The sequence below is a fragment of the Corvus moneduloides genome, chromosome 3, assembly GCF_009650955.1.
Source record: "Corvus moneduloides isolate bCorMon1 chromosome 3, bCorMon1.pri, whole genome shotgun sequence".
NCBI lineage: Eukaryota > Metazoa > Chordata > Aves > Passeriformes > Corvidae > Corvus > Corvus moneduloides.
In genome coordinates, this window is record NC_045478.1 from 96,599,642 (window position 1) to 96,623,709 (window position 24,068).

General features: G+C 36.6%; 1 long non-coding RNA gene across 2 annotated transcripts in view; it reads right to left on the reverse strand.

The window, feature by feature from the left end:
- LOC116441210 overlaps positions 1 to 23,344 on the reverse strand; it is a 318,677-nt gene extending 295,333 nt beyond the window's left edge. Inside the window, exons 1-2 of one of the 2 annotated variants that reach the window (XR_004238960.1) lie at positions 23,125 to 23,344; positions 16,439 to 16,605 (exon numbers count right to left, since the gene is read on the reverse strand). This is a non-coding gene — a long non-coding RNA (uncharacterized LOC116441210). The remainder of the gene's footprint in view (positions 1 to 16,438; positions 16,606 to 23,124) is intronic. The other variant, XR_004238959.1, reaches the window with a different exon arrangement.
- Between the last annotated feature and the right edge of the window lie 724 nt (positions 23,345 to 24,068).

A 24,068-nucleotide genomic window follows, 5' to 3' on the forward strand; every position in this document is an offset into this window, starting at 1 on the left:
AGTATAGGCCCAAAATGACAGTAGCATTCTTCATAATTTAAAGAGCTATTAAACTCATAATCACATGATGATGATACTTATTTCTAAAGACGCTCAAAGTCATTACCTAAATCACTTTTGTTGCTTTGAAATAATTTTTAAAATGTAGATAAAGTTTTTTCCCATTGAAAAAGCACATTTTCCGTGTGCTTTTATGCATAGGAGAGTATGACCAGTATATGCAACAAAATTATCAACATCTAGGAATAAGAACAAGATCACTAATTCAACACCCGAATTATTCCACTCATCAAAGTGCAGAAACTTCAGCCAACATTTTAAAATCCTCCTGTAGAACCAACTAGTTTCAGTTCAGACACATTACTTCTTCATCCCTGGCCAAGAAATTTCATCTTTATAAATGTGTAGGTTTTCACAAGAAATTTCAAGTGCATCAGTTTTTGCTTGTCCTGTCTGAGACACCTCAGAAAAAACCCCCTTGATTTTTACAAGGTGCTGAGCACCTATACAGTAAAACTGAATCCCTGTGTAATACTGGGGATTCCAAACTTCAGACATTTTAAGTTAATTTTTTTTTAAATCAGTGGTAAATTTTTCTCAGCAAACATAAAAATAACCATTTAAGAGAAAAGAAAAATTTCAGAAAAAAGCTCCTTGATGTCTTTGAATGTAGGTATCTATTTTTACTCTCTATTTGGCTGCAGCTCCACGAAATGTATTTTTTATGGTTTTTCAGATAATTTTTCAACCATGGTCTCTCTCTTGTTCTGGTTTACTGTGGAACTACATAACCAAATGTTGGTTTAATAATGAATAAATCAGACTTGACAATCAAAATTAACATGGTGGTTCCTCCAAAAGTCTCCCTCCAAATACAATGCTTCTATCATCTGGTAACTCTCAGGATCTTTTCAGAGATCTCTCTTATTAAAGACAGACCCTTTGAGAATGTTAGGAGCTGTGGCTGTAATGTTAATATGAGCTGAATCTGTAACAGGATTGATCAACCTCATTAAGTTCTGTGAGAAGCATGCCTAATTGTTTTAATTATCCATGTTCTTATGCTCCAAATACATTAAAGCAACTATTCAGTATTTCCCCACTCATTTTCCCCCACTGTATCAGCAATTCCAATACTGTGGGATAAAAACCTCATGCCATGATCCATACTTTTATGGGGTTCTAAAGCATCTTGCCTTGTTTGGTATTGCATATTTGATACGGTATTACTTATCCTGAGTGACATAGCACATACAAGGATGTGCATCAGCCATACGTTAGCAATGGATTGATCCAGTACCTCCAAAGAACAGACCCAAACCAAATAATAAGTCTCTGATTCACTGGGAGTGTTCAAGAACATTCCAGACTTCTCATTGATACAATACAGTACCAATCAATTCAAACTGCCATCATTTTTAAAGGTAATATTTTCACAAAAAAGGAGCACCAAAACCTTAGGAAAGTATAAATATTCTTCACAAGTACTGACCATAGAAGAAAATAAAATGAGTCTGCCTCCTGAAGTAATCAAAAAATTAATGAATTATCCGGAAATAAGATGTGTATTAAATAGTAGTTTCAAGTATTTATTGATTTTTTTCCTTTCACATTGTACATACAAATAGATAAATCACACCCTGTGATTTCTACTCTGACCAAACAACTACTCCTTTTATTTTTTTGGGGGGAAAAGAGGTGCAGAAACCATGAATTCTTTAATCTATTAATTCAAATCAATAACTGTGTTGTAACTGGGCGACCTTTTATATCAAGCAAACTAAAAATTAGATGGATTTATTTCTCATGAAGTTATGGTCACTTTTCAGCCCAAATTTACATTAGTAAAAATAGTATTCAATAATTGTTCCCTGTTAAATCCAAGGCAAATTGAATTCCATTAAAAAATCCACATTGAACTTTAATTAAACTATCATTTAGCTTGTTAATTATAATTTGTGACAACTGCTACAAATGATAGCTATTAAAAGATATAGGAAGGAAGAAGTAAATTATTCTAAAGGATGCATTTCATAATGTATGCTGAGCAACCTTCTCTGACAATCTTGCATGAAAAAATGTCTCTCTCTGATCTTTTTTTTCCACCATAGCATCATTTTTATTATTAATTCCTCTCCCCCTTAATCCTTCTGTAACCGTTTGACCCTTTTCTTGGCATTTCAGTTAGATAGTCTCATTTATTCAAGGGTGATTTCTTTTTTTCACAAGTACTGTTGTACATTCAGATCACAGATTTAAGTGTGTACTGGTGTCCAGATTGTGTCCTTGATGTGAATTTATTGGCTGTTTTTGTTACTCTTCCACACTCGGGTTGTCCTCCCTCATACATGCCGTTCTCCTCCTGTTTACCTTGGGGAGATTCCCAAGGCAGATGAGATAGGCAGAGCTCCCTCCTCCCCCAGCATATCACAACACAGATTGCAACACACCACTAACCTCCACTGCCAGTATTTCTTACAGGAGAGACAGGGCCAAATCCTTCTGCTCTCTTCAAGTACCACCACTGAGCTGATTTACAGCACACACAAAGGTCAGGAACTTACGATAGAGGGTTCTTGTTGTGATATGTACGTGGACTCACCATTCAAGAACACAGAGAAAGGTTGTGTGGTGAAAACAGAATTAATTGCATTATCATATTTCACTGGGAAAGCAAAATCTGGCATGTTTGGAAGAAAAAAAAAGCTGATGCATTACAGTAATATCAGCTCGTAGCATACAGGCCAAGGCTACCTCTAAAATTTCCATTACAAACTTCATCTTCCCTCTACTTTCAAGTCAGAGAAAACTTTTCAAGCAAGATTAGCACTGAACTCCTGAGCCCAATAATGTACTTTGCATAGAAGTTGTTTAACAAAATTAATTAGGAAGAAACAATAAGTTAACAAACTACTAGCCTAGAAGATATGAAAGTTACTACCTCTTTTTAAGGAAAGAAAAAAGAGAAAAAAACCTATATCTTAGTTTAGGTTTAAGCAATAGGCATATATGTTTCATTAAAAACACTTTAAAGAACTACTTCGTTGAAACTACATATGTGCATCCAAGCTACCCTACTATTTAACAAGCTATTTTACTATTCACAGCATGATACACTGCAGTGATGAAATATGGACACCCTGCCAAATATATACGTTCCTTAACCATGTTTAAAGACTATTTACAGATTTGAGGTCTTTTGGTATTACTGCATAACAAACATGAGATATTTGAAATTATCTTAAAAGCAACATGTTGCAAATATTCTGATGTATTACCTCCATGCATATTGCCTAGTCTTTAGTAGCAATGCTGAACATTACCCTATCAGTTAATTGGTAGTAAAATTTGGGAAAATAATATATTGAAAAACCCAGAGTAGGAGACTGAGGCTATGCTTTTGAAATTAATTGGGAGTTTATCTTGGAGAATCAATATTAGTATCTTCCCTGTCCCTAGCTGTGTAACTGTACTGTGGCAGAGCCTGAGTGTCAGCTATTGATGAAGATCTCAGCTTACCAGGTACTTGACTAATAAAAGACAAAAGGCCTGCCAGTTCTGCTAAATAACTGTTAGTGTAAGCTGACAACAGTGTTACACTTTAAAGATATGCTTGCTGGTCTAAAAATAAGCATATTTCCATGCATATTTAAAATACCTTTATCTTGAGTTAACTATCAACTGAGATATTCTCCCATTTTCATGGATTTGAAGTCTCTCAACTTCAGCAAAATCTACTTAATCTTAACTAGATTGCCTTTTCTTTCTTGCCCTGTATGAGTAAAAGTCTGTTTTGTTTACTGCTGATGAATAACCAAGTTGAGAAAACCTCTAGAGAGGGAAAAAGTAAGGAAATTATGACTTCTGATGCTAAGGCCAATAATATTTTAACAATTTCATCATGTGTCACATAGATTTTAAAAAATGCTGTAAATCTAAAATCATTATCTTATTCCTTTATTTTTGCAATATACGCTTAACACACGTGAGGTCCTCATTTTCTGGTAAATGTTCAGAGAAAAAGTCATCACGTCATTTGCCTGCCCACTCATGCAAAAGTTGACAATTCAGTTGTGGGGAAAGCTTTATGAGATCTGGAAAAGAGAAAGAAATGCTATTTTTCTCCTACAAGAGATTAACTTTTCCCCCTCCAAAAAAAATATAAAAGCATGACTTCAACAAGTTCGGTTTTTTCTCATGCATGAACTTTAAGTTACGTATGGCTTTCTTTAAAATATGTTCTTGATGTTTTTATGTTGTGATACCAGCAAATTGTGATGAATTTGGGTAGTATAACGATAGATAATTAATGCTGGATGGAGCAATGCTTGGATAGGAAGGATGATTCTCCTAATGAGGAACATCTGAGAAGCATATAATACAAACAGGATGTTGTATATTTTCCATAGTTCTGATTACACACAAAAAAGAATTCAGCCATGCCTAAAAATATTAGGTCTTTACATAAAAGTACATGAAAGGTGCTGGGTTTCCTCCCCACCCCAGGCAGAATGAACACCTTCCTGCTATTCATTAAACCTTGTTCCCTCACTGTTTGCATAAAACAGCCTCCTACTATCATACACAGAATGACTACATAAATTTAAAGAAGAGGTATCAAAACAAAGGGTATAAGTAGGCAGTGTTCTTTTAAAATGACATGTAAATGATAACAGATGGAATATTTAAGTTACACTTTCAAAGGGATGCTACACAACAAATTCAGTGTACTATCTAAATATCAGTAAGTAGCTTAGAAGCCATTAAAAACATAATTGCTTCATTAATTCTAACTAAAGATACCCAATTACCCTTTTTGCTACCCTCATGTCCTAAAAAATTTTACACTTCCAGTGCAAAATACCTTTTTTTTCCTTTTCAAAATACAGCTCTGGTTCAGTCTAACCTAGGGTATTATAAATATGTGAACTTGGCAGTAAGTTGACTTTTTTGGACAAGTTAAATTATCCCCCACTGCAGCATAATTAAACTATGTCATTCAATAAAAATAAACCTAGCAGGAACTCAATGCAGTAACTGTAATTTGCCCATTCTCATGTCACCAACACGTCTCAGACTTAACACAAACATATTTTTCCTTATGACTTCTTTAAAGGAGATCAAATCTGAATTTTTCAAAAGTGCTAGGCAGTTTCATGTTAGGCTACAGTCCAAGGGTTGATTCAGGCTCCTTTTGACCTTTGCAGACTATATATCTATATTGTCCAGTAATTTAACTCCCTCACTGGCTCTTGAGCCCCTCTTCACTGCCTGCACCACCAGTTCCCTCTAAGCTACTTTCTACTGCAAGCATAAAGAAGAAAATCTAGAACTTGGTAACATAGATCACTCAAGATTCCTAATATCTGGGACCTGGTAAGACCATGCCAGATTTCAGCCACATGCCTGGGTCAGTCTTTCAAAAGTTTCTGTGTAGTCTTGTCCCTTCATACACCTCATGAGCCCCTCTTGGCACACAGCAGAACCAAAATTTCTTCAAGATGGAAGTTGTTCTTTCCACTGCAGACACTTAGAACCAACAATAATTACAAGAGCATCTGTGGGAAGTTCCTTGATGGAAATACAGGCTGAGTACAAGGCAGTGAAACTGCAGCCCGTGTTATGGGGCAGAGCAGCGTGACAAGGTTGTCACTTTCTGCTCTGTCACATGTACCAGGGGACACCTGCTTTAGCACTACAGCAACTTGCCTACAAAATGCTATAAACATGTAGGAACATACAGAGAGATATGGAGAGTGTTTCTTCAATGGGTGGAGATGTCTCATTCTAAGTTTGATTGCTGTAGTGTTACACATATTAGATGACTTATGAAATAAAAAATTCCCATTGGTTTTGTATGTTTCCCACACATTTTTCATTGTACCTAATTATCAAAGTGTATACAAATTTGCATGAAACTTTTATAACTCTTTGGTGAACTCTTAATTCTGGGATGTTTTCAGGGACTGGCCTCTCTGAACAGAGATATTATTTTGAGTAGTAAATGTAGCTTCTACTTGACTATAATGCTTTTTGCACTAAGAATGCTTGCATTTGGAGGCCAAGTCTAGTCCCAGTTGAGAGCACCAACAAAACCACCAAGTGTTTCAACAGATTTTGCAACAGACTGCAAATTCAAATGACAATTTCTTTTTCAACTGAATCTATTTCAAAAAAATTTGAAATAATCTCTGCTGTTCAGAGCTTTAACTAAGTTTATAGATTCACAAGTTTTATTTTTCTGGGAATTTAGATTTTTCTTCTGAAGTCTCTGGCAGATCGCTTTGTACAACTTCAAGTTAGTTAACTCATGTTTAAGACCTTTCCAGTCACAGTTCTCTCCTGTGTATTTTCCTGATAAAGCAGAGCAGAGCTTCAGCTAACAAATAATTGGCTAAAAAACCCCAAAAGCAAACAAAAAGAAAACCCTTGAAACTCCTTGAATTAAGATGGTAAGATATCTGGAAGCAATGAGGAAAATGATACAGTAGAGAAAGGGGAAGGAATATAAATACCTTCACAACAAAAATATTCAATCTTAGCAGATCTCCTGATAGGCCTTGACCCTTTGGCTATCCCTATGTCTGTGGTAACATGCCAAGCAGAGCCAGGGTCCATCTGCTGGCCCTAAGGCCAGCTAGCACAGCCAGGCCACACAGACACTGTAAAACCTTTTAAGCTCTGAAGGTGGATTGCACAAGTGGAGCTGCCTTGCCCAAGCAGGACTCAGCCCTTGCACCTGGCAAATGTTACCAACTCACTGGGTTACCAACAGGTAGGTCACACAGGTGGTTGGCATAACTAAGCATAACCAGAAAAGCAGGAATTTCCAAGCAGAGAGACATGAATGCTTCTTTTTGTGAGCATGGCACCAAGACATCCCAGGACACAGAGGAATATACAGAATTAAATTGGTGGATAGCTCAGTCCCTGAATATTAATAAACCACAGCCTATCACTGTCATAGAAACGGGATAGATGACACTAAAAAACAAGAAAGCCTTTTGATTTTGAAAATGAGCCATTTGAAGGTCTGGGAGACCCACAGCTCTGACTGTACAATATTAAGGCAATCGCTGCACTGACCAGAGGGCAAAAGTTGAGATAGTTTTGTTGATTTAAAGACAGAATGCCAGAAGAACACATAATATACTGTTGTATCTCTGGCTTAAACTTGAACTCAGCATAAATTATTTCAGGAATGTTTTGCATAGCCTCTTTTTATATCTCCAGTGAAAAATCTATTTTGATTACATGGCCCTGGAATAAGTCTGTTATTTTTCACATTTTATCATTTTTGGAACCAGTATACTACAACACAGTTTTCTTATCTTTCAACCCATGCCCCCCTGCCCCTTAAGTCAAAAATAAAACACACTGCACCACTTGTAAAAGCAGAGAAACAGCCTAGAGTGGAAATCTCCATTCACTGAGGGAAGGTTTTGCATCTACAAAGGAAAACAGAAGTTTAGACTATGTTTAAGCTACCATAAGCTTAGTATTCTATAGCTTAGCCTCCTTCTTTAATGCAGCAAATGTTCAAAAGGCAAAGCTGAGAATTTTTGTAAAAGGTCACAGATTTACCAAAAAGATCATATACACAGCTGAGATAGTACAGCAAGAACTTGAGATGACATTTACATACACCCTAATTCCAGTTCACCAGTATAACAAAAAATACAAAAAAAGATTCAGACATATGAAAGAAGGAAAAGCGCATTTCATGGAGTAATTAGAATGTTGTATACATGAAGAACAGGAACAAGTCAAGTCAAAAAAAGGCTCAAACTTGGTAGCAGCCAGGAATATTTATTTAATGTGCCCTTTGCTTCTTCATATTACTCTTTTGTTCACAGAAACAATCCCTAAAGCCCTTAAAACACAAGTGTTTTACTACATGCTATTAAGTAGTCAAACTTAAGGATAATAGAGGAGATGGTTTTTTTTATGACCTTCTCCATTTCTAAGGCAAGAGACCCACAAATGCAACGCTCTTACTAGGAGAAGGACTAAAGATATTTGACTTTATAAACACCTTGATAACAGGCCAGCTTTAGAACAAGGTTAAGATGAGAGGAAAATAAGTGGACACAAGGAAAGCAATGAAGGGTATCATTGGTGGAGTTCCTTGATCTTTTAAGTTTTCTTCCAAGGTACCCATCCCAAACATCAGGAAAGTGCCCACAAAATACACTACTGACGCAAAATTAGGAGACATTGAGAGCATACAGGAGTAGAGGCTACACAGAGAAACAACAGGAATAAACAGATTGATCCCAGATTGACTGCTACTCTGAGAGTAGCCATCATGCTCTGTTTATGGAGATACCTGCAATGCTAGTGAACCTCCACCCACAAGGAGTCCCACTGTCAGCAGTGACAAGGAAACATGGAAATAATATGATTTATTCCATGTGCTCCCAGACCAACTCAAAGCACTCTGCCCTTGCTGCTCAACCCAGTAGGGTACTTTGACTGTATACCAGTAATGAACAGCTTGTAATTCAGCCTTGAACACTGCTCTTCTCCACATCTGTTTTTCCTTATCTCTGTGTTGATATATTTCTGTCTTATTTACCCTCACCCTAAACTGTCATACATTTTCTTTAAAGGGCAGGCCCTAAACAGCACATCATTCTTCTGACATGTAAGCAGCAAATCACCTCCTCTGCAATGCAATTAATTAAAAGCCTTAAAAAGACAAACAAAACTCAGCATCCCTAGCCATATTTATCTGTGGTTTTGCTGATCAAACATCAACATGCATAAACAACATAAGGACCAGCTAAAGAAAATCAGATGCCCTACAGGACTTGGCACATCTTCCCAAAATATTTGAGTTGAACTATAACATAAATAGTTTTAAGTCTCTGTTTCAATTTCAAATTAGTTAAGAAAAATAGCTCAGTATAGAGTAGTTCTTTGTAGAATCAAGTCATCTTCATACCATGCCCTGATTTGCAGTCAGTTTGTAAAACTGGATTATTTAGTAAAACTTAAAGAATCCTTTTTTGCCCTTCCCAGTATATAATGTCATTACAAAACCTTAAGGAGATTCAGGTTTTTTCAATGCTTTAAATTTCCATAGGCTGCAACAGAGATTACCTTTGGTAAAACAAGATTCAACTTTGGAACAGTCATTTCACATCTGAGTCATTTCTTAAGCCATTCCCCCTAAGGGACTACTAAAGTGAGTACAGGTTAGACAATCAGACCAATTATTAATCTAATCTCTGAGAATACTCTTTACCATGCAATTCAATCATGAGACATGATTTAAGACTTTGGAGCAATATATATATCAGTGATGGCAATTTTGGGAAAGGCAGAAGGAAGGTGTTTGACCTTGCTAACTTTGGAACGGATATGTGACATTTTAGCTGATAGACATGCACCAGCTGAAAGAGGATAGTCTCACATAGGCAAACGTGTCTTTTTCCATTATAAGATTTTCCACAGTTTAGGTAACTGTATCTTTGTCTTGTTTTTGCAATTCAGATCATATTTGCAGAAGTTTGTATTTCCTAGATCTCAGCCCATATATTCTCTATCTTTGATGATTTTAGGATTAATAATCAACAAAAGATTACAACAAAGATTATTTCATTGGCCACCCGCATCACTGTCCATCATTCACACACCATTTGCTCTTCTTGAACAAAGACCCTAATCTAGCAAATTTAAAGCTACTTAAAATCTTCAGAGAAAAATTCATGTAATTGTTCACACCCAAGGAGGAGGTTTGAGGTTTTGAACAGACTAAACACTATGGAAAATAGTAGATACTGTTGGTTATTAGGCAATGCAAAAATTTCCAAAATATCAGCAATACAACGATTCTTATAATAGAGAGCAGTGTGTTTATTTAGCTAATGGAAAGAGAACATCGTTCAAAGCTTCCTCCTCCCTTTCCTTGCATATGTACATACTAGTCAAGTAACACTTTTTTTCCCCCCATCTTTTAAAATCTCTGTTGATGATGGATGAGCTACCACAGAATACATTGAACCTGATACCTTTTTCCAGACAAGGCAGACAGCAGTTAAATACAGGGTTTGAGTGAATAAAGCTGGATTCACACAAGAGTAGTGAAGTACATACTTAAAACTTGGTCTTTGCCTTAGGGCTTTTATCATCTTGTAGCAACTGGTTCAAATTTGAAGACTATTTTGGAAGCCATCTTATTATTCACGAACTTTGGTGGGGGAGACTTTTCTATTTGCCTCTGATTGTAAAATACTGTGCATATTCTATGCAATCTGACTAAAAATGCCCCCTTTTACCATAACTGGCTAGTCAGAAGTGGCACAGGTGAATAGTACTCATTTGTAGTTTCAATGGTTTGTTTCAATTTGAGGTCTGCATTGACATCAAACCTTTTCTGTACTTCATGATAACTACAGCTGTCCTCTACTTGAGGTTTTTTCCCTGTGTACACAAAATACACATATCATTTGGAAATATATGATTCCTTAAGCATGACCATAAATGTCACTTAGCAAACATTGCAAATGTCCTCCTGAAGTCTGATCTCTCTTCACTACCAGCATGGTGCACGAATTTTCAGAAAACTACTGCCTTCAAAATAACCAATTGTTAATTTCAGTTCTGTATGTGAAATAGCATTTTTGAAGCATCATTAATACACATGGGAACAAAAAATCTGTCATAGATGCTACTCCTGAGTTAATGAAGACAATAGCTCTGAATGCTTACATAATAGAAATGTATATGTAATGTATACTTTATAAAAACACACCTGTAAATACATTAGACTATGGGCATAATATTGACAGGCTGACAGAGCTGAGGCTGTTCAGCTTGGAGAAGAGAAGGCTCCAGTACAGAAAGCAAGTTTATAAAAAAAATGGAGAGTGACTTTTTACAGGGGCAGATAGTGATAGCACAAAGGAGGATGGCTTTGAATTTAAAAAGAGATTTGGATTGGATGTTAGGAAGGAATTCTTTACTCAGAGTGTGGTGAGGCACCGGACCAGGTTGTCATCACCACAGAAGATGTGAATGCCCCATCGCTGGCAGTCTTCAAGTTCAGGCTAGGTGGGACTTTCAGTAATGTGGTCAAGTGGAAGGTGTTGCTGCCCGTGGCAGGGGGGTTTGGAACTAGATGATCCTTAAGGTCCCTTCTGACCCAAATCACTCTACAACTCTATAATGCCGATTTTCTTCCCTCACAGCTCATTCAAACAACCGGTATCCAAAATTATGCCTCCCAGCTCAGGTTTGTCAAATTAGACCTTTAAAAGGTTTAGTATTGCAATCTTAAGAAGAGCTAAACAGCGAGAATATGAGAGCAGCAAATTATTTTTTCAGCTGTCACCAACAGATATCAGAAGTTTAAGGAGTTCTTCAGAATGGTGGGGAGAGGTTCATAAAACTTCACCTAAGATAGTTCCTTGGCAGACAGCATTATTTAATAGACTACTGCTTAAAGTGGTTATAATCTGCAGTAAAAGCATAAGGCTGTGCCAGCTTTTAATTTCCAGTAAACACAAAGAGAAGCAAAACACATTCATTTTAAGGTAAAAGAGTGCAAGAAAAGAAAAGGTGTTGTGTATCATCTGCTCAATGTCTGAAAGAATTTTTTAATTATTTTGTAATTAAAAATAAAAAAAAACAGGTTTGTATGATAACAGATGTTGACTTTCACCATCAAAATAGATCTTAACTGTTACAATGTTACTGTTAATCACTATGCAGTTCAAATGGAGCCAGAAAGCACAAAAGCACCTCCCGCTTTTCAAAACCACATATTTCATTAGAGCCATTATAAGAAACAGTAACAAAGGAAGTCTAATATTTTGACAAACTCGTAGTGAAAAAGATGGTTGACCTTGAATTATACCCTATTACGGGAAAGCTAAGAAAGCATTATAAAATATAGTTGATATTCTTTTTGACTTCAGGATTTTCAAATAGTCTGCCCTTGACTATAGACCATTGAAATAACTGAGTATTCAGGAGCAGACATCTTCACCTGAGTGCAGAACCACACGGAATAATTAAAGCAAAGGGAAAGTTCTTCATCCTTTCTTTCCACTCCAGGCTCTACCCCTCCCACATCAAGCACCAATTCAGCTCTGAACAGAAACATCTGCTGGTCCTGCTGTGAAGGGTAGAGCCCACCTGTTTCACATCCAGCCCATTCCCTGCTCTGCAGCCTCTGCAGGGTGACTTGTCCAGCTCTGACTCTCATCTTCAAAGCCTATACTTACCCTGTGGGGCACAGACATCCCTGAAAGGCAAGAGTGCTCTCTAAATATTTTGAGAAGACTAATAGATATTTTTCTAAGTTCTTTCTGCTTTGTCAGAAAGGCAAGGTGGACTTTTAACCTTTTCTAGCCACAGTTTGGGAAAAAAATTTGAAATCAAGGCCATTCTATTTTCTGTTTGTATCTTTGCATGGTTTTTCGTTTTGTTTTTGTTTTGTTGGGGGTTTTTTTGGTTTTGTTTTTTTGTTTGTTTGTTTTTATTTTTGGGTTTTTTTTGCAAAAATAAGCATTCAGTCCCCTGGAGCTCTTCTATGAAAGCAAAAAATGCCATACAGAAGCCTGTATGTATTTATCTTATATAGAAAGGACTGATAAGGTTTTATACAAGACAGCCCTTTGACAAGATTCTTGAAGTGTCAGTTCTTCACTGAAAACTTCTTTCTTTCAAAAGAAACAAAAGCTGAAATAAACCAATGAATAAGACTTATTCCCTATTAGTATACAAGTCGGCATAATGTTTATACACTTGGTTGCTCATATACCTGATGAAAGAAAATAAAAGACACAAAGGAAGACAAGTAAAAATAACCCCAGAGTATTCAAGGATTTTTGTAAGGACTACACCCTTGCTGACATTTAAGGAATTTCTGATGATACAGAGTTTTCTGACGTGAAAGCAGTTTCTGACTAGGACTTTTCACCAAACCACTGTGGGCTGCAGTTACCACATAATTGTTTCCTACTCCTTGCATGTTATTCCATGGCGATTGGCATGATTGCCAGACAAAGCATTTACATGTGCTAAGTGTACATCGAATAATATCTCACAGTGGGAACCCTTTGCTTCAGTTCTCTAGCACTTCACATACATATAGAATACACACACACACAAGCACAAACTGCAAAATATGAAACTTGAATTTCTTATCATGGCATTAAAGGATGATTATCTGTACAGTTCCTGTTCAAAGTAACTACATGAGTTTGAGCTCTGGGAAGAAGCACCACAACATTTGTCATCTCAAGCTTACTTTCTATTACACGCTATGAAAGCAAGCAATCTTGCACCCTTAAAAATCTTTCCTCACCCTTGCATGTGACCAGGCCAATAAGTTTTCAAAAGGTGGTAGCAGCAAAGATAAAGAAAATAAATATACCAGGTATGTTAAAATAAAGCTTCATTACAAATTTGGTTTGAAAAATGGCTGCAAAGCCTGGAATCAATTTGATACTGTGCTATATGAAAATTGCTGTTCCTCGCTACCCCATTCCTGGTCTCCAGGAGGTTTGGGTGGGTGGACAAGGGGCGAGTGTTAATTGAAAGTGGTACAACTCTGCCTGTGAGGAGTCAAATGGAAGAAGCTGTTTGCCTCTCTGACTTTAATGTGAGCAAAACCTAACCCAGACACGATTGTTCTGAGGGCCTAAATGCTCACTACACAGCACCATGTGGAGTGCCAAAATCCTGAAAGTTGACCCTGTATTCCTGTGAGGTCAGAGCTCAAGAACTAGACTGAAATGTTAAGCAAGACAGACACTTTTGTGACTTTTGTCTATGAGAATTACTATGTCAAGGCAAAATCAGCTTCTGCGTATATAGAATATGTCCAAGAATAGGCAAGTTTAGCTTTATAAGTGAGGAAAGGAAATTAGGTTGTTTTTCAGTACCTGCAATACTTATTAATGAGCACGTATTAATATGCAATTATCCTCTTGGGAAAGCAGGAGCAATTTACGTTACGTAATTGGGAGTCAGTTATTTATGATGTACTTGCAGATCCTTCCAAGCACAGATTACCAACAAGGGAGCTCTACCCCTGACTTCAGTTGTAGTGTGACACATTAAGACATGCAGAAGGCCCTAGCTATGCTACACATCACTTAATTCCTGCCTCTAAGGTAGAATACAGTAATTAAGTGCTAATGCTTACTGGAATTTCCAGTGGAAATTCAGGCAGTCACTCCTTGGCAGAGCCACAGACATTTTTTGGTTCTGCAGTTCCACAAGAGTTCAGAATGAATTAAAAGGAATGCACACGATATGAATGGATATTCCTCCTGATGGGATATGAATGGACACTCCTGATCATATAATTTTTATTTGAATGTTCATGAATCAACATCAGATATGAAAAGTTTTTTATTCTACAACAAATACTCTAATTACACACCACGTCTGACTTGTAATGTTCAGGCTGCAGTTAAACTGTCCCAGAATGTTCAGGAAATTCAGTTCTGCAGTTGAATTCCAGTCCAAGAGCAAAACAGAGAAAACTTGTGAGGACACAGAACCCTGTGTTGACAATCAGATTTTCAGAATCACTAACTGTTATGCTTCAGTGGCTCCGACTGAATCAGTAATTAAGCAACTTTTGAAAAACAACTTCCCTTAGATTTGAGCACATGATATTCAGTAAACAAACTGCAAACTCCCCAAGTCTGCCATTCATACCTGGTTTTACCCATTTTATTTTTGCAATAGCAACTGTTCCAGCTTGAACAGCGTTTGCACGGACTTGAATTTCCAATCTCACTCTTGCAAATTGTGTCAAGAGATTGAGGTTACTCATCTGCATAATCCATTTTTAAGTGGTAGCACTGGACCTATGATAACAAGCTCATTCCCTAGTCTACACTCCTTGTCCTTGTTTCTGGGCAGGTCACAGCAGAGATAGATTGGCAAGAAATAAATTTAAAAAAAGAAGATCCTTGGCTAGACAGCTGTGCTTGTATTCATTTTCCTTCTGTCATAACCTTGTTTTGGTAGAATGGAATTTGCTTCCTACTATATAGGAACATGCGAAATTTCTGCATACCTTTTGCTGCAGCTGAGTGAAGAATGGTTTGTTAATGCACGTTATCAGTGCATAGGATTGTTCATCCTCTTTTCAGGCCTTTTCTTTCACCTATTTTTTTGAGTATGTGTGTAAATTTGGACTGTCAGGATTTGCTGACAAAATACATGCAAGCAGAGCATAATAATTCCAATTGCAGTGATTATAAACACATGCAATTTTTCATTGTTTTTTTAGTCTCAGATGTTGAAACTCAAAAAAATCCAGTTTTCTTTCCCTGAGGTGTAATGAAAAGCTAACTCTCCAAGTAAAGCAAAAATTTCTTATTAAAAAACCCCAAACTTGATCAAAACAGCGTTTTTCTATTAAAAAAATACTTTCTTATGAAAACTTTCAATATATCCCAATGTTTCTTGGATGCTAAGTATAGAAAGGATGTTGTGGTATTTTACAAGAAAAATGAATAAGAGACTTGTTATCAAAACCTCACCATTTTTAATCCAGATGTTTTTAATTCAGGCATAACAAGCAAGAAGAGAGAAAATTGGAAAAGAGAAGAACAGAAAGCTTTAAATTAGTAAGAGCAAATGGATCTTCTAGAAAACAAGTTGAAAATAATTGAAATTAGATGGGATAATTAGTTTGGTGAAAACATAAACCAGGGATATATATGAATAAGCTAGAGACTTGTTTCCACATGAATATTTGTGCATTCATGAAAACAGGGAACATCAACTACATTAAAGAATGATACCACTTAGGGGATCTTATATTTCATTCAGACTAAGGCATTTTATTCTGCTTTAGATATTTAAAGACTTTTCTAAGCGATAGAGAGTCTACAGAACATAGCATCAAAAAGTCAGAGGCTGTTCTAGCAAATATGTAGCTGGACATTTTCTATGAAAACAGCTTTAGAGGAAGGGTCTACTGAAAGATATTACTGAAGCACAGTATCAGGAGTAAATAATAATCCTCTGAAGAAATCCAGGTCTTCTCAGTTTTTACACAAGTAGATAAACAATTAATGGAATTTATTTTTATTTTTTAATCACCACCTTGGTTTCTACTTACGTTGCAAAATAAATGACTTACTAAATCTCTCTCAATGCCAATATAACTTTTTTAGGTCAGTCTGTATGTTGGATTTAGCTTTCCCCACATCCTGACCAGGGCAAACTAGAGCCATACAGTCAATTTTGTCTAAAAGGCAGAGAACTAGTGACAAGAAATTAAAGCTGTTCCTAGAAAAGGAGAACATATAGTTTGTGTCACTCATGAAGATATTGTCATGCTGCTCTGGCACACAGAAAGCAGACTATCCTCTGTTAAAACAAGATACGAAGACGGGATAGACAGAATAAATTCTCATGCATAATTATGGCTGTATCCAGTACAACATAGGAAACTCACCGTACTGGTTTAGATTTGGCCTTCCAAGTGTCCTTGGCTGCTTAGTACCCTTTCCAGAGCCAAACCAGGGCATTCTTGGCTTCAGTTAAATTTGTGTTAGCCCAGCACACCCGTCTTCAGTTGCCTCGACACTGAGTTGTCTTTGTAAACCAAGGAAAACAGGATATCTGCAAATAAAAAAAAAAAATCACAGCATCTTATTGTGAGCTTGAAGTACATATGTCATTTCTTTATGGACACAATCCAGTACGTTTACCTATTTTCCAAATTTAAGTAATACAAACCAAGTAAGTCTCTTGGTCAGAAGAAGAGGTTACCAGCCATATATGAAAATTGATTTTAATTTTCATCAGCTTGGCTTACAGGGAATTTATTTGGAACCATTTTGAGAAGTTTTCAGGAGGTAAACACCTTAAAATGTTTTGCAATCAAATATGTGCATTGTAGTCCTACAACATACATGGTAACACTGAGGGAATTTCCTGCAGTTATTACTGTGAAATTATTGCATCCCTCTAACAACAATTATATATAAATAACACAAATCTTACATACAGATGTCCCAGAAGCAAATGCTGTCATGCTTCCCATCACCAACAGGAAATGGATCCATGATAATATGAACACAGAAAGTGGAATTATTAATTCTGGTTAATAGGAATGTCTTGAAGTTGAGAGCCTTTCCTGTCTTACACAACCATCATTTTACTGGATGAACTGTTCTCTGGAGTTGCCTATCCCGTAAACCAATTCAAGGGAGAGCCAAGCCAATTTGAACCATACTCATTAACTTTCTAGAAAGTTAAATGAAGTCCATCAGTTCTTTGCAAAGCCTCATTCATTCCAAAACAGAGAATTACCAGAGCTGCAAAGAAGTGCAGAGCCAACAAAATGCTGCTTAGCTCCCCACCACCTCTGTTACAGGGAACCTGCACATTATTTGTGTTAAGTATGAGGGAGAGAACATGACCCGCTGGGAACTGAATCCTGACAATATGAGGCATCCATTGTTTTACATGGAGCAAGGAGAAGAGAACATAAGTTGATTTTGCAGGACTGAAACTTTAGATCTATTACAAGTACTTTTTATCATATTTAAAGTCAAACTACAGTTACATCCAGTCCCCCATATTTGGAAGTGCTAACTTAAATACCCATCAGCTTCAATGGAAACACAATTCCACCTCACCACACCAACATCTAGCACAGTCAGTCTGCAAAGTCAGCTCAGACCAATTTCAGAGAACATAGATCTTTTCCAAATTTAGGATTAAAGCCTTAATTCTACTGCATAAAGGAAAGTTTGTAGAATCAATGGCAACAACATAAAGGATTGAAAAAGCATCAGACAGTTACATCCTGTTCCTTATACACACTATACTTGAATAAATTCCTCACTGTTAACTTTTCCAACACTCAGTTTTCTTTGAAGATGAGACAAATGGCACAATTTTAAGATGAGTACAGCCCAAGATACACTTTGTAGCTCTGCTACCCAGTTAAACTGAATACAAACCAACTCTGCAGTCACAGATCGTGCTATTGCTTTGAGAGTATCTATACCATTCTCCCTATTTCTAGAGAACAAGTAGAAGGAAGACACCTCCATGATCACCTTACATTATCCATATGAAGAATTATTAGGCTTGTCACCCCCAGTGTAGTGCATAGGCAAGATGAGTAACGAACAATTAAAGCTAATTTGAGAGGGGATGACAAAACCTCCTCATGCATAAAAATCTGCTTAGCTACAGACAAAGCCTTTTCACGCTGTCCCAAGTGCTGCCTATATCTAGATATGGAATACATCACTTTCTCATTTCCTTTTGTATTTAGAAGCGTTTACTGATAGAACACCTTATGATATATTTCAAGTTTATTTGCAGATTCTGTAAAATCTTGTAATTAATTTAAAAAAATCACACTGCAAGACTTCATTGCAAGGTTTTTTCCCCCCAGTCTATTGAGTTTTTCTTATGCATTAAATGTGTCAACAAGACTGGATCTCCAGAACAGATTGCATAAATATTAACACAGACAGGTTCCTAAGCCTAGCTTCATGTGTGCATGCATCCTAGGAGAAATAGTTGGGCTTGAACTATTTATGGGAGTTAGAGAAAAAGGAGCAGAAGACTTAACCTGAGGCATAGATGACTTCAGAATCTGCTGTTTGAAAACTTTTTTGGGGTGCTCTGACCAATCATAGGATCATGTTAAATGTTAACGGGTTTCACTTAAACTTCAGTGCAGTAGTCTGAGCTATTGAAATGGATTTTTTTAAAATCATATCCTAATAAGAAAAATTCAGCTTAGATATCTTCCTTACTATCACATGATGGTAACACCAGAGTGACAGTACTTTGCAATTACACCAAAAAAAATTGCTCCTTCCCAGAGTAGGTCTTCTAGAGCTAACAAAAGTACAGAGGAGGGCTACCTGCACAACCAACTGCTTGGAACAACTTACCTACAAGAATTGATCACATAAACTTGCGCTCTCTTCCAGCCTGAGAACACATTTATGAAGTTGTATAACTTTACCAGCACATTCAGTGTTAACAGAGATTGAACAATGATGATGCTTCCCATTAGTGGCCAGGCTAAAGCTTTCCAAGACATAGGAACAGTCTGTTTACTACAGAGCATCTTAGACATAAGAGGATAAACCAATTATATGGTGACGGCTCTGACCCTGCAGCTTAAACAAAAGTTGGTTTTACATACAGAATTAGTGTGACTTCCCAAAATGCTAACATTTTTAGCCACACAAATTGTTTAGCTTCTATTAATCCTACCTACCAGATCCAGAAAAGTTTTCATTTGTAGTCTAAGCTCTCCAGGACATAAGAACAGTCTGTTTACTGCAGAGCTTCTTAGACACAAGGGGATAAACCAATTATGTTATGATGGATGCGACCCGGCAGTTCAAAGAAGGGTCAGACAGTAGTGTTTAATGTATGTATTGGATTTAGGCCCAGCAGTCAACCTTTGTTTAGGTAGCCATTAAGCATACACAGATGCAATTCTATCAAGAGTGGTGTGTTTTAGAACCCATCTCATTGAATCAATCGCTGATTTTTTTTTCTCCAGAGAAATCCAGTCAAAAAAAAGACACAAAATGTGTCTGCAGGATTCTTCACAGCTCCAAAGAGGTGAACCACTTGCCAACTTGTCTGCTTTCATGTCACTGCTACGTTACACAAGCTGGTAAAGATTGCAGCTTCTGGAGGAAAGTGCCAGGGTAGTCTTTGTGATTCTGCACATTTCTAGAAAGAGAGCGTTTAAAGCTGACACTGTTAACTTCATAATTGTCCAGATTTTTAGGGCCAAAATTCAGATAAAAATGCAAATCAAAGTTTCCTTATTGGAATATCAATGAATTAGTCTACAATACTGATTATGAGGCATTTGTATTGTGGTAGGCCAACTTTTTGCTGTTGTGCTGTATGTCACTTGGATGGAGCAAGAGGGTACTTCTATCTAAGAAGCTTTCTGCGTAAATAAAGATGTAAATAAAGAAGATACAGAGGTTATTTCATTAATATGCAAATGACAGAGTTGGAATCAAGGTAATCTACTTCCAGAAAATCATGTGAATATAGTAGTACTTGAACCACAAAATAAAACTCACTCTTTTGGTCCCAAACAATGTGTTTATATATAATATATTGCTATGCATATTGAGTTGTGACGAAAATGACCCACTAATTCCATCATCATGATTTAAACCACTCCCCACTAATTCCATCAAATACAACTGTGCCAGGATCCAAACCCACAAAGTCTAGGACAAGAAAGCTCTTTGCTTTTTCTTTTATCATCTAAAAGGTTCTTTCATGCCTGCTTTCTCATGCCACAGGGTGATGCCTTCCAGCATACAAAGGCACAAAATATACTACAGGAACTATAAATCTCTCCCTCATATATGTAGAAAACTAATTTCCTATATTACTTTTTCCAATCAACTCTCTGCTTTTCATTAAGCACAGCATGTAATTCAAAAATACATTTGGGATACAGGTTTGAGAACTTTCTAAGAAAGACCCTCAGGTGGCTGAAGAGTAAGCCTGCATTCAAGCAGAGAGATTTCCAAGAGCTACTTGACATAAAACAATTAAATTGGTTCAATCATTTGAGCTCAAGCTCAGTTACAATTGTTAAACTCCAGATTCATAATGTACCTTGTGCTGCACTGGATTTTAAAACCAGCAAAGCATATTTGAATAAAGTTAATCCCTAATCTATTTGCTTCCCAATGGCTACAGACACTTTTACACTAGAACCTATTTCTTTAGAAGTCGTTTACTCCTCTATTTCTCAAAGTGCTTGTCAAAATATTTCTAGTTCATCACTGATTTTTGCACGACAGCAGCACCCAAGAACCCTGTCACCGAGCAGGGCAGCTTTGAACAATACTGGCTTGGACAGTGCTCATGTGCAGAGAAAACAAATCTCCTAACATAGCATCTGCTACATAAAAGAAACATGGTTTTAATTTAAGCAGTTTAGGTTTTAAAAATCCGTCACACTTAGTTGTTTGCAAATAGTGTTGGCTGATGAATGGCATCTGTCCAATGGATAAATGCTAATATGACATTATTTCTGCATGTGTTTGACAAACTGTTAGACAGTGATGCTAAAAATGGGGTGTTATTTATTTTGAAAACTGGACAGAGAACAGCTCTTTTAAGTTGTCTTTAAAGTTTATACAGCTTGATCTACATTTGCATTCAAACTTAGGGCAAGGGGGGGGATTGGAGGAAGAAATCTTCCAAACATTTTTGTCAAAATGGCTTGGTCAAAGTGCTTTTTCTCTTTAAAAAAGAGAGAGAAACAAATCAAGTTTTTGCTTTATATAGAATATATCAACCCAAATCTGTGATTCAAAAATATTTCCTTTCCTTTCTTCCAAGATTTTGAAGCACCTAATTTCTTCTCACACATTTCTAGGCTGGCCAACCAATTAATTACTATGTTTTGTATTTAAGACACTAAATAAAAAAAATTAAATAGCCTGGACCCAATTAATACAGAATTTAGGTAACATGCCGCTGTTTACAACAGTATCTTCTAGGCTGTATCTTCTCTAAATTACAGATCCTATATCTTTAAACCCTCTTTTGTCTACTACAGAATGTTTCTAATATAATTCCCCTCTTTAAGAAAACTATCTGTAGTCTAGCAACATTTGCTGGTGCCGAATTTTTTTACCTACCTATAAATATTAGTTAAATTCATTAAAAGTTTTATATTTGTATGAATACAAAGCAATAAATTGATTTTTATATCCTGCTGGTACACGGCTCCCATGTGCTGCATGATTTTGATTAAGGTGTCTGGGTTTTAAGAAAGGAATCCCTGAGCAGAAAATAACCAAAAATTCATGGTTAGCTAAACCCTTTAAATTTAGTTGAATAAAGTAAAAATAATTAAACATATCAACTGTCAGCAAAATATTAGAGGCTCCCAGCAGATACATTTTGAACATTCTGTAAAACCCCAGAATGGTTTTAAAACACTGTAGTCTTTATTAGCAGACACTGTTCTCCAGTTCACGACTACAAAGTACACAAAAAAAAGAAAGGTGAGAGGTAAGTTTTGCTACCATGTGATGTTTTCAGATTGTGAAAAATAAGGGATAGGCAAGGGGTTATAATAAAACTAACCATGCCCCCTTAAATTGTGCACGCTGATGAAGATTTGCAGCTGATATGCCACACACAGTTACAGTTCTGAAGATCTGAAACTTTTTTATTTCAAATACAATTTTTCCTCCTGTTCTTTTGGTTTACATTCTAAAGTTGACAGAGGTGCCAAACCACAGCTTATTCAATAACTTACAGAAATCATTTTTCTTTACGAAAACGGGCAAAAAATTATTTTTCTTCTTTAGAATCAAATTTAGAGACTTTGACCTATTGTGCACAGATATACTTACATACGTTGACATACAAGACATGTTTTCCATAAAATTATTCAAATTGAATGGTTTCCAGATAAAAGCATTTCTTTATGGCTTTCTAACTACTCTAAAAAATAACAAATAAAAAATTATGGCTGCAGATGGTACATACACTGCCTTCCACCGAACATTGAAGTCTCTTATTACAATTGGACTGGGAAACTGCATGTTTTCTTTTAACATAAATTCCTTCCCTTGGCAGTTTTTTCTGTCTCTGTATTCATGTTATTTTAAAACACTTTCATTTGATCATTCAATATTTTCCACCACTGACTAGGTGATGAATAGGCTTGCCACCTGGCTCAGCTTCCCATCCCCTCTCCCAGTTTGAATATTTCTTTACACACGAAAGCCAAAGGAAATGGAAAAACTGCCAGAGGTATTTTTTTAATGCCTTCAACAAACAAAAATAAAAAAAAGATTCTGTACAGACATGAAAGTCAAGACCCTCTCTGGATCCATCTGTCACCTCCTCCCTTGCAAAAAGTAATTCCAACATTTAAGCCAAAATTAATCTCAGCAGAATTTTAAGGAAAAATATTGATTCAGTCTCAAACCATTCAGTTGCTTCTTCAAGAATCTATTTCTATCTCACTGAATCCTTTTCACATATTTTAGTGCTTTCTCAGCTTCCTATATGGAGCCTTTCCTTTCCCACTTTTCTATTTCACGTTTTTCTTTTAATATCACTGTTGAAATAACAAATCTCTTCTGCTCTTCCTACCTTTCAGGATGCTGCAGTGCCTGTCTCCTGTAGCTCCATCTCTGCTTCATCTCACCTTCTTTTCCTTTAACTTCCAACTCTGCTTTTGCATTTTCTCTCTATGTCATTCTACCACATACATACTCAAGATAACCCGACAACAAGTGATTCCCATGGATCCCTTTTACAATTCATCTTCCTCTTTGGCACCTAGAATAATTGATTACTATATAAATAATCCTAGGATACATCCTAGGGTGGGTAACACCCACCACCCAATAATCTATAAATGTACTACCAATCACCAAAGAATCTACATGTGATGATGGTCTCCACCATCTACTCAAGATTGACAGAATTCCCACAGCTCCTCAGAGAGGAGTCTGCACTTCCTGAGGATGCTTCTCCAGTGTAACTACAGCATCTTCCACATTCCTAAGTCAGGAGTCACATTTCCTATTAGTTACTATTCAGTTCCCATAAGGAATAAATCTCCTCAACAAAGTACAGGTGAAAACCTTGGAGTACACCCCTGATAAACCTGTGCAAAGCAAATGTGCAGTAGGATTGGATATTCTTGCACGTCTTTGCACTGTTACACCACAGCAAACACAAAGCAAAGCTTTATTAAATTAGCTAGAAGAAATCTAGATCTAAAGGAAAATTTTCCATGGATTGTACTTGGAGGAGGACAACATTCAAATCAAGTTTTCAGTGAAAAACCTCATACGTTATCTGCCTCCTCATACCATATGTCCCTCTAAAAAGAAATACAAAAAAATAAGCCAACATTATTAATTCAGGGAGAAAAGCTATGTGAATCCCAACTCCAACATCTAGGATCTTGAAGCCTTCGTGGAAGTTCTTACCTGGTGATATCAGACCATCAGCTTCCTCAATGGGAATTAATTTACTGTGATCAGTTCTGCAGAAAGGATAACTGTGTTTCATTTTAAGAGACTTAT